The sequence below is a fragment of the Bidens hawaiensis genome, unplaced genomic scaffold (assembly GCF_021521415.1).
Source record: "Bidens hawaiensis isolate Kalapana, Puna unplaced genomic scaffold, B.hawaiensis_p1.1 tig00038167_1, whole genome shotgun sequence".
NCBI classification, from domain to species: Eukaryota; Viridiplantae; Streptophyta; class Magnoliopsida; order Asterales; family Asteraceae; genus Bidens; species Bidens hawaiensis.
In genome coordinates this window covers 1,780-14,726 of record NW_027496697.1, presented here as the reverse complement: position 1 = coordinate 14,726, position 12,947 = coordinate 1,780, and the positions used below count along the sequence as shown (strand labels likewise).

General features: G+C 36.9%; 1 pseudogene; it reads right to left on the bottom strand.

Annotated features, from left to right (window-relative positions):
- The window catches only part of LOC143590098 (65-kDa microtubule-associated protein 1-like), a 36,962-nt pseudogene extending 24,711 nt beyond the window's left edge, over positions 1-12,251 (bottom strand).
- Between the last annotated feature and the right edge of the window lie 696 nt (positions 12,252-12,947).

The window sequence follows — 12,947 nt, the reverse complement described above, 5'->3', positions numbered from 1 at the left end:
GGTGGTGGGAAGCAGACACATTGAAGCTCCCAAGCCTCCAAGCGTTGTCATTTGTGGGAGACACCATCGTCTACATTCACCATGTTCACTTCTTTGCTTTTCCTTTCGGGCATCTTGTCTTTGACCCCTTTTACCAAATGAGCCAATTCTCCAGACTTGACAGCTTCCTCAATTATTCTCTTGAGTTGAAAGCAATCGTTTGTGTGGTGACCTTTTTCTTTATGAAAATCACAGAACTGGGTGGAGTTTTCGTTCTTCTTGCTCTTAGGCAAGGGTCGAGGAGGTCGGAAGTTGTGTTTCACCTCTTTAGTGGCAAGGATCTCCTGAGGTGTTTTGGTTAAGGCTGTGAAGTTCACAGTCTTTTCTCTGCTTGGAGGGTTCCGACCTTCAGGCCTTCGTTGATCTGAGCTTCTTGAATATTTGTCATAGGGGTTGTAGTTCCCTTTCTTTCTGTTGGGGCTATTGCCTCGCCAACTAGGAGCCCTTTTCTTTGTTCTTTGAAATCAACAGCCTCTTCGCCTCGGATATGAGCTTCAGCCCGCTCAAGAGCTTCTTCAAGGGTTTTAGGTAGGCATTTGTTAAAGTCCCTTGTGAGGTATTTGGAGGTGATGGCGTTCATGAAGCATGCCACCCTCATTTTTTCGCCAGCCCCCACATAGTGTTACCCTTCTTTTTTGTACCTTTCGATGAAGTCTCGAAGGCTTTCATCATCCTTCTGCTTTATCTGGAAAATGACCTTGGCATCCCTGACATACCTCCTTTGTTGTGAAAAGTGGGCCAGAAATCCTTTGCTCAAATCATCGAAGCTTCGAACGCTTTGAGCAGGAATGTCGTTGAACCATATCCTGGCTGATCCGACAAGTGTTTGCATAAACATTAAGCAACATTCAGCGTGGGACCATTTTTCGATTCTGGCTGCCCCAGTGAAGACCTGGAGGTGGTCTTCGGGATCCTCGGTTCCATCATATGTTTTTATATGGGGTGGCATCTTGATCTTTGCTTGAGAGTCATAATTGGAAATTTGCTGGGAGAAACAAGAAAGGTTGTCGGGCTTGTAAGGTTTCGCAAGGTCTTCATCTACTCTTGTATTATGACTCGTTGTTCCTTGGTGAGTACCCAGTGCTTGGTTGATGAGCTGGGTCCAAGGGAGGTGTGCCATCATTTGAGCTATCATCTGAGGCATGAGGTTGAACCCTTGAAGGCTTTCAGGGGTTGTTGCTGCTTGGCTTGTTCCAATGGGAGTGCTCATCGTTGTATTCCGAGCCAAGGATTGGACCGACAAGGCCTGTTCCCACGTGGTGGCTGTAGGAGGGGGAACACTTGAAGCTGGTGACTGCCATATTTGGTCGAGAGTGGTCTCGTGCCCAAGGGGTTGTGAAGTATACAAAGGGAAAGCCGTTGGGCTTGCCTTGCATAGGTATAAGGAGATGGGTTAAAAGTTTGGCAGGTTACACTTGGACCAGCCTCTAAACTAGAAGCAGCAGGTCGTGAGCTGGTTAAAGGGAAGGCAGACGTCCAAGTGACAGTGAGGGTTCTTCGTCGTCATATTCCAGCCTTAGTCTTACCCCTTTTCTCTTTCTTGGCTCACTTGTTGGTTAAGAAGATGTCTTAGTTGCAAAAAATGTCGTGATACACCTTCCATTGTCAAGTCGACACGTTCCGGGGTGTTCGTGACTCCTGCATGAGGAGAAGTAACCCTATATCGTGAAGGAGTCGGAGTTCGAAAAGGTGACAACTCGAGGAACAAAGGTCCCGTCGTGGTTCCTCCCGGAGTGGAGAAAATCGAGGTTGTCGCCGGAGTTTGTTGACCGGCGCTTGGTGTCAGTGTTCTTGACACTTGGTTAACTTCTTCGGGAGATTCACCTTCTACCATAATGATTTTAGTGAAAATGGAGCTACACTACTGGTCTTTAAGATAAAGTAAGCGGCGTAGCCCCACGGTGGGCGCCAACTTGTTGCTACAACAAAGATAAGACCATTGATAGTGAATGGACTGGCTAGGCTAAAAGGCTTCAAGGGTTCAGGTTAGCCAAACGCAGGACATGGTGTCCCTCTACGTTTGCAATACGTAGAAGGAGGTTCACTAGTTAGTTGTTTGTTGTTATAGCTCACCGAAGATCAAGAACCATGATGTTAGGAATCGGTTCTTGGATGAAGCTATGATATTTTTGAAGTAAGAAAGAAATAAGCAAAGTGTATATTTCTTAAGAGAGAAGAGAAGATTAGAGAAATGATGTTATCTGCCCAAATCTGGTGTGTTCTTGTTTGTGACTAAGCATCTCTTATATAGGTGAAGAGCTATAAGCCTTTTAGTCCAGTTAACTAAACTAGTTAGCCTCTTGTTTGCATAGAGAGTTGACCTTTGTGGGCGGGAAGGTTTGGACCGATGGTCCGTAGATAAAGTAATAATACTTTATCTGAATATGTCCTTTGCTCAGAGGGGACAAGGATGTGAACAGTGATGTGACATTGTACTGTAGCACGTGGGTACTTATTTACATAAGTTTGGGCGGGAATTGAAGCTTTTAACCTTTTAACCATTTTAGCGTTAATATGTTCTAGCCATTTTATTATTTCCTTGGGCTACCCCCGTCATCAACATAAGTTTCAAATTTTTACTTACCCTGTTGTAATCTTCAAGACAGCTCTCTTCTTCACAAGCTGACATCCACTTTTCAATCTTATCCAAAACATCTTTTCTACTGAGAGCCTCTTCTTTCGCTTTAATAATCTGATTTTCCATGACAGCAAACAACTCGGATGGTTCCACATTCCCAGAATCAATCAGTGCCAGAATCTTCTCCCGAGCAGCCTGTGTGTCGATCTCGATGTGTGAGCATGCAAATATCTCTTCAAGCTCGTGTTGTCTCCTAAACGCAATCTCTTTCGTTCGACTCAATTTTAATTGATCTAGCATTGAAACTTCCACCTTAGCCTTTAAAACAAATAATATGTTACATTATGGTAGAATAATAAATAATAAACCCATTATATGTAAGCTTGTAAATGATCACATGTAATGTTCAGTGGCTAGAAGTTTGTTCATTTAAATTCATTTATGTTTCTCTCTTTATGTTCGTTTACGTTTGTTAGTTCACATTTGTTTAAGTTTGTTAATTTACATTTGTTAATATGTTCATTTAAAAATGTTTGGCTCATTACTACTTAATCTAGTTTTAATAACATTTTAGGCCCAACACATTGTTCCTCACATTACTTGTAACTAGTTTTAGCTCAGTTATGTCCGTTCATCTATGTTCAGCTATGTTCGTTCAGTTGTGTCCATTCATTTGCGTACATGAACCATTCTTTTATACCGTTGAACATAAACGAACACAAACGTGTTCATTTTTTTAACAAATGAAAATGAACAAAAAAACAAACTGTTAGTGTAGTGTTTGATTTATTTTTTGGTTAAAGTTAACCAAATGAACACGAACCTGCACTGTTCATGTCCATTCGGTTCAGTTTTGATTTGTTATTTTTCAATAATTAACGACCTGCTACCTGTTCAATCAAATATTTAGCAAGAGCACCTGGAACATTAACTTCATCCACTGAAGCCGATATGTTACAGGTAGCATGATCAAATAAACTTTGTTCATCTTCAGGTGTATCCATCAAATTACAAAGATCGGTTAATTGGGTTGCTAATTCTTGAAGCTGTATATTGAAAAACAAAACCAGATATTAAACCATTTTCTCTCTAAAGTCTAAAGTCTAAAATCTAAACAACTGTGAGATATGAAATACTGAAAGTGTATACCTTTTGCAATCTTTGCTTCTTATCTTCTTCCAAAGTTACAACGGTCTTAGCCAACCTAGCGAAAGTGTCATTGCTTATGCTTTTAGATTGCATATCAGTTGCATTGTTTAAGCTCGTTGGACCTCGGTGACCGTGCTACAAAGGCAATCCCAAGGACAACACAAAGATCGTTCAAGAACCTTATGTATCCTATCACTTTGTTAAGTCAACAAAAGTCAACTTCGTAATAAACAAATATCATGAAATAAGTTTTACCTTTTCTTTATGAAGTTGTTGCAACTGAGCATGAAATTCATCCAACTTTTTCAAGGATAAATTAGACACATGAACGGTTTGAGTTCCTGCACGGTCACTATTTCCTGCAATTTGTCCACGTATTTTCTGTATCGATGTTTGTACATCCGAAAACTTCTTTGTTCTTTCTTCTTTTTGCTTCGATAACTGTTCAAGAGCCGGTGCAATAGCTTCAAGTTGTTCTTTGATTGTTCCTAAAGTCTTGTCAGTTGTCAGGCTGCACATTAAAATATTAGAAACATTATTATTCTTTTCTTAATAATAATAACAAGATGCATTACGTGTTGGTTAATCATCGATCTCGTTAATGTTTCGTTAAATATTTCGTTAGTTATTATAGAATAGATAGACTTTGTTAGAATGTTCAGTTAACAAAGTTAGCGTACAAAGTGTAATTAGTTAATAGTTGGTGTATATTGTTGTAATTAGTTAGAAAATAAACGAAGGTTGCGTCGTTTATACGAACCATCGCGACGATATATTGTAACCGTCGGTGGGTATAAATACCTCCGACCACCATCATTGTAGATCAACCCGTTTCAATTACAAATCAATAATACAAAGATTCGTTTATTATAATTGTTGTTATTTACGTATTATTGTTTGGTTATTCGATCCCGTGGCCCTCAATTGGTATCAGAGCGAGGCTCTAAGAAAACCCCAAATTTCGGAACCCTAATCGGTAAGAACAAAAGAGGGAAACAGACCTGCAGATTAGAAGATGGAGAAGAATCACCATTTGAAAGAAGTTCCGATCAAAAGAAAAATCAGAACGATAGTTTTGAAGAAATTCGGCGGCGTGATTTGTGTTGATCGGAAAGTGAACGGAGGAAAGAAAGTTGTTTTGATTTTGTAAAGACGTATACAAAAGTCAAGCATACATATATACTTTTAATAAAAGTATATTTGCATATTAATTAGAAACGTGGTCAAGAAAAGGAAAGGAAACTTAATTGTTTTCCTTAAATATTAAAAACTATATTCAAGATTTTTAAAGAAATAAAAATTTGAATAAAAGGAAAAGAAAAGAAAATTGTTTTCTTTGAAAATGTAGCAAATAATACATCGAACCTGTGTGATTCGAATAGCAAGACTCCGAACCTTCGTGATTTGTTGAGAATAAGTGGCTCCGAACCTTCGTGGTTCGTAGAGCAAGAGTAAAACCTGTGTGGCAATATAAGTCCTGTGTGGTAACCTAAGTCCTGTGTGGCAATAAGACCTGTGTGGCAAATAAATCCTGTGTGGTACAAATCCTGTGTGGTAAAAGCAAAAACCTGTGTGGTTCAATCGAGTAAGAAGTAAATATGTCTAGCAAAGAAGATTCATCAAGTGGATCAACAAAAGCTCGTGAGCAAGGGAATATATATCTTCAATGTCCAAAATTGACTGAGTCAAACTATACGACATGGGCATTATTGATGGAGACAATCTTAAAGGCTTATGGACTTTGGGAAGCGGTAAGCTCAGAAAAAGAAGTTGATGAAAAGAAGGCATATACGACCAAGGCAATGATCCTACAAACGTTGCCGGAAGATATTTTGATACAAGTGGCACAACACCCTCAACAAAAGAAGTGTGGGAGGCAATAAAAGTTCGACACCTAGGAGCGGATCTAGTTCAGAAAGCACGTCTACAGACATTAAGGAGCGAGTTGGAGAAGTTAAAGATGAAAGAAAATGAGACTGTGAGTGATTTCTCTGGAAAATTGGGAAACATAAGAGCCAAATTTAAAAGTTTTGGTTCCAATCTCAAGGATAAGATAATTGTAAGGAAATTGCTCAATCCAATTCCAAAGAAATTTCTACCAATCGTGTCATCTATCGAGCAATATTTGGAAATTGACAAAATGCCATTTGAAGAAGCGGTAGGAAGAATAATAGCTTTTGAAGAACGCCTTAAAAGTCAAGACGGACCAGAAGACGATAACGAAAGAAAGCTTTTGATGGCTAGTAATCATCCTAAGAACTGGTGTCATGGAAAAGGTCGTGGTAATAGAAGCCAAGACAAAGATCAAGCAAGAGAACCTTTCAAAGAAGAAAGAAGACATGGAAATTCGAGTCGCGGATACAAAGACAAAAGTGATCTCTAGTGCTATAAATGTAATGAATATGGTCACTTCACATATGAATGCCCAAAGTGGAAAGGCAAAGAAAAAGAAGATCCGGAGGCTCATCTCATACATAATTTAACTACACTACTATGAAGACAAAGCAAGCCGTGTTGAAGATCGAGATTAAGGGGGTGATTGTTGGTTAATCATCGATCGCGTTAAAGTTTCGTTAAATATTTCGTTAGTTATTATAGAATAGATAAACTTTGTTAGAATGTTAAGTTAACAAAGTTAGGGTACAAAGTGTAATTAGTTAACAGTTGGTGTATATGGTTGTAATTAGTTAGAAAATAAACGAAGGTTGCGTCGTTTATACAAACCATCGCGACGGTATATTGTAACCGTCGGTGGGTATAAATACCTCCGACCACCATCATTGTAAATCAACCCGTTTCAATTACAAATCAATAATACAAAGATTCTTTTATTATAATTGTTGTTATTTACGTATTATTGTTCGATTATTCGATCCCGTGGGCCTTATTACGTACTCAACATCCCAACAAACGTTTTCTCCCGAGTGAAGCAACAAGAGAGTTGAGCATCTGCTAGTGTCTGGCTGTCTACAGGAGGTGTGATACTGACTTTGTGGCTTGGCTAACCTTCCTCTTGTAGACGTCTAAACATTCACGTTCAATTTCAAGAATAATCTTATCCCGTTCATCGTCACTTTCGCCTACTTCATCCCAAATTTTCTGCCAAATTAAACACACTGAAGGTCAATTTTTTTTCTTCTAATATTATCAGTTAAAATAGGAAATGCATTTGACTTGCAAGTGATGGAGTAAAGATCCACAAGTTGCAAAGTTGCAAGTGCCATCACTGCAACCTAACCTGCATATATATATATATATATATACACTAGTGGTAAACCCGCGCGATGTGGCGGTGATGGCAATTTACGATGCGGTACTTTTTTTCTGTTAGTTTATCAATTACCTCGTGATATATTGTATATCGGTTCTGTTTATTTCCTTATTCGTAGCATCGGTATTGTGAGAATGCAACACAAGTTTAAAAAATAAGAGATTTAGATGAGGAATGAATAATTTCATAAAATGTACAATGACTTAAAAATCGTATACAGATGATGCTCTAACAATGATGGTTGTGCAATCTTCAAACACTGATTTTGACCACAAAAAGTCAACGGTAACTTACATATATAATCAAAATTAACAAAGTTGCATCGTTTAACTCGACACACTCTTCCATTTAAACTCAAGCTTACATGCAGCAACACAACAGCGTTACTCATCATAATCTGAGATTTGGAAGCTCATCATAATCTGACTTTTCAGTCTCGGATGTAGAAGTTGAGTAGGATATACTTGCAGTCATATATGTTGATGCAGCTTCCGTTTGTTACTCAATAGTTGATGTAGTTTTCTCTATTAATGATGGCTTTGGTTCACCCCGAACATGTGATTCAACATCTTGCTCAAATTTTACTCTTTTAGTGCTAGAATGCCCACCCTATCAAATAACACAACTTTATAAAAATAATAATAAAAAAAAAGAAGACGATCATTTGAATTTCAACAATAAGTGGAAGATATTAATACAGATAAGTGGAAGTATTTAGTTAATATAGCATGAATGCCAATAAATCACATGAAAAAAAGAATCTAGATAAAGATACCATACAAAATGAGTCCATAACTTTAACCGGATAAAAAAATAAAAAAAAATTGAGCATTATATTATTAATTCCAGAAATACCCTCTTTCATTCCTAGCAGTTTAATACATGGTTTGCTAATTCAGTTACTAATTTAAGACGACAAATAAATTTGTTTGCAATTTGTAACCGAACCTGGCCTTGGGTTTCAGATTAAAAAAAAAGCAGGGCTAGTCACCAAATATTGAAAAACATCAAGGCAATATAATCAAACCTGAACAGTCCTTGCTCAACTTCATATACAACTTTTCCACGAGTCAAACCACCCCAAATTGTGCCTTTATAATCTATGTTAACACATCCAGAATCAGTTGAAGATATTAAATTAAACAACATAAATTAAAGCTGGTTTGGGAACTGGGATATGTGAATATCCATATGATTAAAGGTAAGGGTGCAAACGAGCTGAGCTGCTTGCAAGCTACTTGATCTTGGAACGATAGAAAGCTCGACAAGAGTAAAGCCCGTTTAGTTATCGAAGTCTATGAAAAAAAATAAAGATATATAGCCCATAAACATCAGTTCCACTGAGTTTAATCGCTTTATTCAAACGCCACTGTCATCAAAGTCTATGAAGACATCTAGATACATAGCCCATAAACAAATGAGTTAAGTACTCGGCCCACATTATTATTCCTAACCATACTAAAACATTTAACAATACTATAAGTACATTATAAGTACAACCCATTGAGTCGGCTCGACCTTCCATTTTGCCATCCCTATGATCTATAAATATCATGGGTTCAAGGGGTCGAGTAAGGTGCATACCAATAACCGAATATGGTTATTCCTAGATTGATTTATAATGGCTGTATCCGATCCAATCCTGTTAGTTTACACCCTTAGCGGTACTAAGTATGGCAAGACATGTGGGTCAGCTCGGGGTGAGCAACGGGTCAAAAGGGTAGCTAACCTGTACAGTTGAACATTGGAGTTTGTATATTTTGGTCCCACATTCTGACCATAGTATCACCTGAACCGCTAGCCAACGGTTGCCCATCAAAACCAAAAGCTACTTAAAGTATAGCTGCGTGAACAGCAAGAATAAATTACAAACAAATTAGAAACTTCTTTTACTTAAAGCATAAAAGAAATTAAAAAAGAAAAACATGTAATAGACATATGGTCAATTATAGAACTTAATATCAAGAAAGACTACACAAAACAGATTAGCAACTCTTTATCTAAAAAGAATAACATTAAAATATATATGCAAAGTAAAGTACCTTAGAAGCGTTATAGACAATTTGTTTTGGGTCAGCCACCTGACTTGTTTTGACCCAAGCGGAAAATTATTGTCTAGAAAAATCTCCAACACACTGATAAATCCACGCAAAGGGATCACTAACCTGCCATTGGTACCCATGTACTACATTAAGTGAAATGAACTTTCTAAAATAAAACTGTGTTCAAATTATGAATTAGAAAATAACCTCTATTGGACTTTTGTCTTGGTTTTGTCGCTGAAAAGATCATTGATTGCATGCCATTTTTTTTGTGATAACTCCCTGTAGCAATGTAGAAAGGTTGCAAATATATTACAATCCGTATGAACAACCTAAATATTGCACATATATTACAGAATGTATAGTTAATGAAATGATCTTTTGAACCAATTAGTATGAGCAACCTAAAGTTGATATTGCACCTAATTAAATCTGAGACCAAAATGCCCTTTCACTAAATCTGACAACTGAGACCAAATCTAATCCAAAATGTGGTATCAAAATATGTTGTAACCCGAAACCGAAACTTGAAACATACCACATTACTTTTGAACCAAATATCAAACTTAACTCAAAATGAGACTCATTCAACCCATGAACAAATTTAATTTGACCAAGACTAATCTCGTAAACAAATTTGCTTCAAATTTGTAGAAACTTTTCATTCAAAATAAAAAAACCGTTTGAAATTTGACTGGTTGTAAATTTGTTTTCAAACTGCTATAAACAGAATTTGCATTTAATTGTATTTATCTTACAACATCAAACAAACATTTTGTGACAAAGTTACCCCTGCAGTTAACTGTAATCTAACTGCACTTTCATTATGCACCTAATTTAGAACTCAGCCCATTAACAGCAGCAAAATGACCTATTAATCTATTAGTATAAAGAGAAGATAAGTAAAAAAAGGTTAAAAAATTATGTTCTTAGTTACACTTTCAGATTAATTTGCACAAGCCCTGGATTTTAAATCAGGTAAGGTAAGTTACCTACACTTGCAGATTCAGCTAACGAATAAAATCCCATGTCTCTATCCAAAAAAAAAAAAGCCCTTTTTCATGAATTTGTTTTTTCAACCTGTTCACAGTTATGAGATGTCATATGTTCACAATTATGAGATGTCTTTCTAGAAACAAGCTTCCCTGAAGCAAGTTGCTGATACAAGAGTTTATGTATATCTTTAGAAAATTTCAACAAATCAAAGAAATTAGGGTTAGGTTACTCGCCAACTGCATATACACAACAATCCAATCATATAACCTATATTTGATAATTTAAGGTGTAAAAGAAGATGTACCTGCAGGCGGTTATGAACATCGGATCTGACCGTCCAAGCCAATTGGGTAAAGATGAATCAAACATGAGTAATATTCTGCATTAGGGCTGACTTTTGGGAGAGCATAAAAGGCTTTATTTGGATTTTGAATTCACCTGAATTGGATACGCAGATAGAAATATAGGCGGGATAATGGTTTTGAGACAAGTGCATTATATGTTGTACATTGTGCATAACATGTAGTAAAACTCTTAAAAATTCAACATCTCCTGTTTCTCTCTCTCTTAGGAGGTGTTTGGTACTGAGAATGGAATTGTAGAGAAATGGAATTGCAAAGAAAGGGAATTGGTCTGGAGAATGAGAATTGACTGTTCTGTTTGGTAGTACAGAGATTTCAGTAGAGAAATATAGCTGAGAATCATTTCTCTTGTTTGGTACATAGAAAATAAACAGAGAATTTATATCAACTTTATCATTAGCACAAGTATTTTTTTCATAACAAATATTTATTAAAAAATAAAAAACATATAAAAAGATGCATAAATTCCAACCAAAATATGCATTGATCAAACCAATTCACATACAAAACATAGTTTTTAAGCAAAAAACATCAACCATAGTTAAAACCAATTCACATACAAAACATACTTCAACCATACACAACTATCCCATTGAACCATCGGTATACAACTCGACCATCTCAATTTTCTCTTCTATTGTCAACGCAAGAAAAGAACGTCCTAGATCCACATCTTTACCAATCAAATGAGCTGCTTTGAACCGTTTTTTCGTAGTGATACCTGGTAAAGCTTTCAACTCATCACTAACCTTTTCATAGATTTCACGAGCCTCCATACCTTCTTTGCTAAGTTGTTCACCCACCATCTCCCCAAATCGAAGCAAAACTTCCTTGATATCTTTGCAAGACTCTCGATATATCTCATCAGCATCCGTGCTTCTACCTCCTTACCGAATATGGTACACAATTTGTCATAGAAAGGAAATGACTTGTCACGAAAATTCACAGCACCTTTGTGAGACTACAAGACAATTACAAATAAATTAGACTAAAATTTTAAATCTAAAAATATATTTTTTAGAATATACCTTCACGTATTCATTCCAAACACTTACGTTTTGAGGAGTTTCTTTGACGAGCACTTTCCCCCTCTGATCTGTAACCAGGAACCACATCTACAACAAACTGCTGGACATTACGCCCCGGTCTTTGTAGGTAAAAATCATATGGTACACTGCTTCCAGCGGGATTAGGTTTATGCATCACAAGATCTTCGTCTCCAATCAAACCTTGTACATCCGTAAACAGCTCACACACATCCAAACCTGCTATCAGACATACAAGTTTAAAGCAATTCAATAAAGAAATTATTTCACGATGCAAATATAGCCAAGGGTAATAGCACATTCACAACTCACCCATCCGCCGCTTTAGGTTTTGCCTTTGTTTGGCTAGTCTTTCTTTCGAGTTGCTGCCAGAATCACTTGCAAGGTCATACTCCTAAAACAGAATAATCAATATATCAAGATTAACTATATCCACAAGACTCTAAGCTAAAAGTTCAAAAAAATACAGTACCTGTCCTCTGGAAGCCAAAAGAGCCCCATGTCCCAACACTTTAGAGAGTTCAAAGCTGTCAATAAAAAATGTCAGATCAATAGCTGAAACAGAGCAAAAAATGGGCGTACGTAAGGGACCAAGAAAAACCTCTGGAATGAAGTGCTAGCACTTATTTTGGGGAGAGATGTTGGCCAAAAAACAACCTCTTCAACAGAACAGTTTATGCAAGCCTCCTTCATCTTTGTCTCAACAAGATTAAAGAGATCAGTCATAGATAAATGCTTGAAACATCCAGCAATTGCTCCAATGGCATGAGCCGCCGCAACTCTGGTATCCTAGTTTTTGCTATGAAGATATTGTGATACCTGAAAAATGCATTAAGCAATAATCAAACCAATTTGAATGCACAACCGCCATAATATGTCCCAAACTAAAAAACAATACTAAAATAAATCAATGCAGTAATACATACCTTACGTAGCAAAGAGCTTAAATCTTGAGGATGTAATTTTGCAATCTCCCCTATCTGGCGAGCTGCAGTGAATCGTGTGGCTTGTGTCGAGCCAGCTTAACAACGGTCAAGAAATACAAGCAGCCAGCATGAACATGAAAAAGTACACATTTTCACTCTACCTTATTTCAAGCTAATATTAACCTAACTCTAGATTAAGCTGCTTCTCTCATACCAAATCCAAATTGTGACATTCAAGTTCCAACCGTTAATTATGTCAATCTGCTGCATCAGATAGTATCACCACTCTAAATCCATCTAAACTATATATATTAATGATTTTTCAACTAAACTCCCATATTGCATGATTAGGCATACATGCATGGCACCTAATCACTTTTTAAACAATTCAAAGGCAAGTCGGTTATGAAACCAAACTATAAACTTATTGCTAAAAACTCATCCGTTTTCCCACAAAATATGCATTTACAATATAATAATGATAATAACAACAATAAGCCTAGAAAAGAAAGATTGCAATAAAAAGATACTCTCGAGT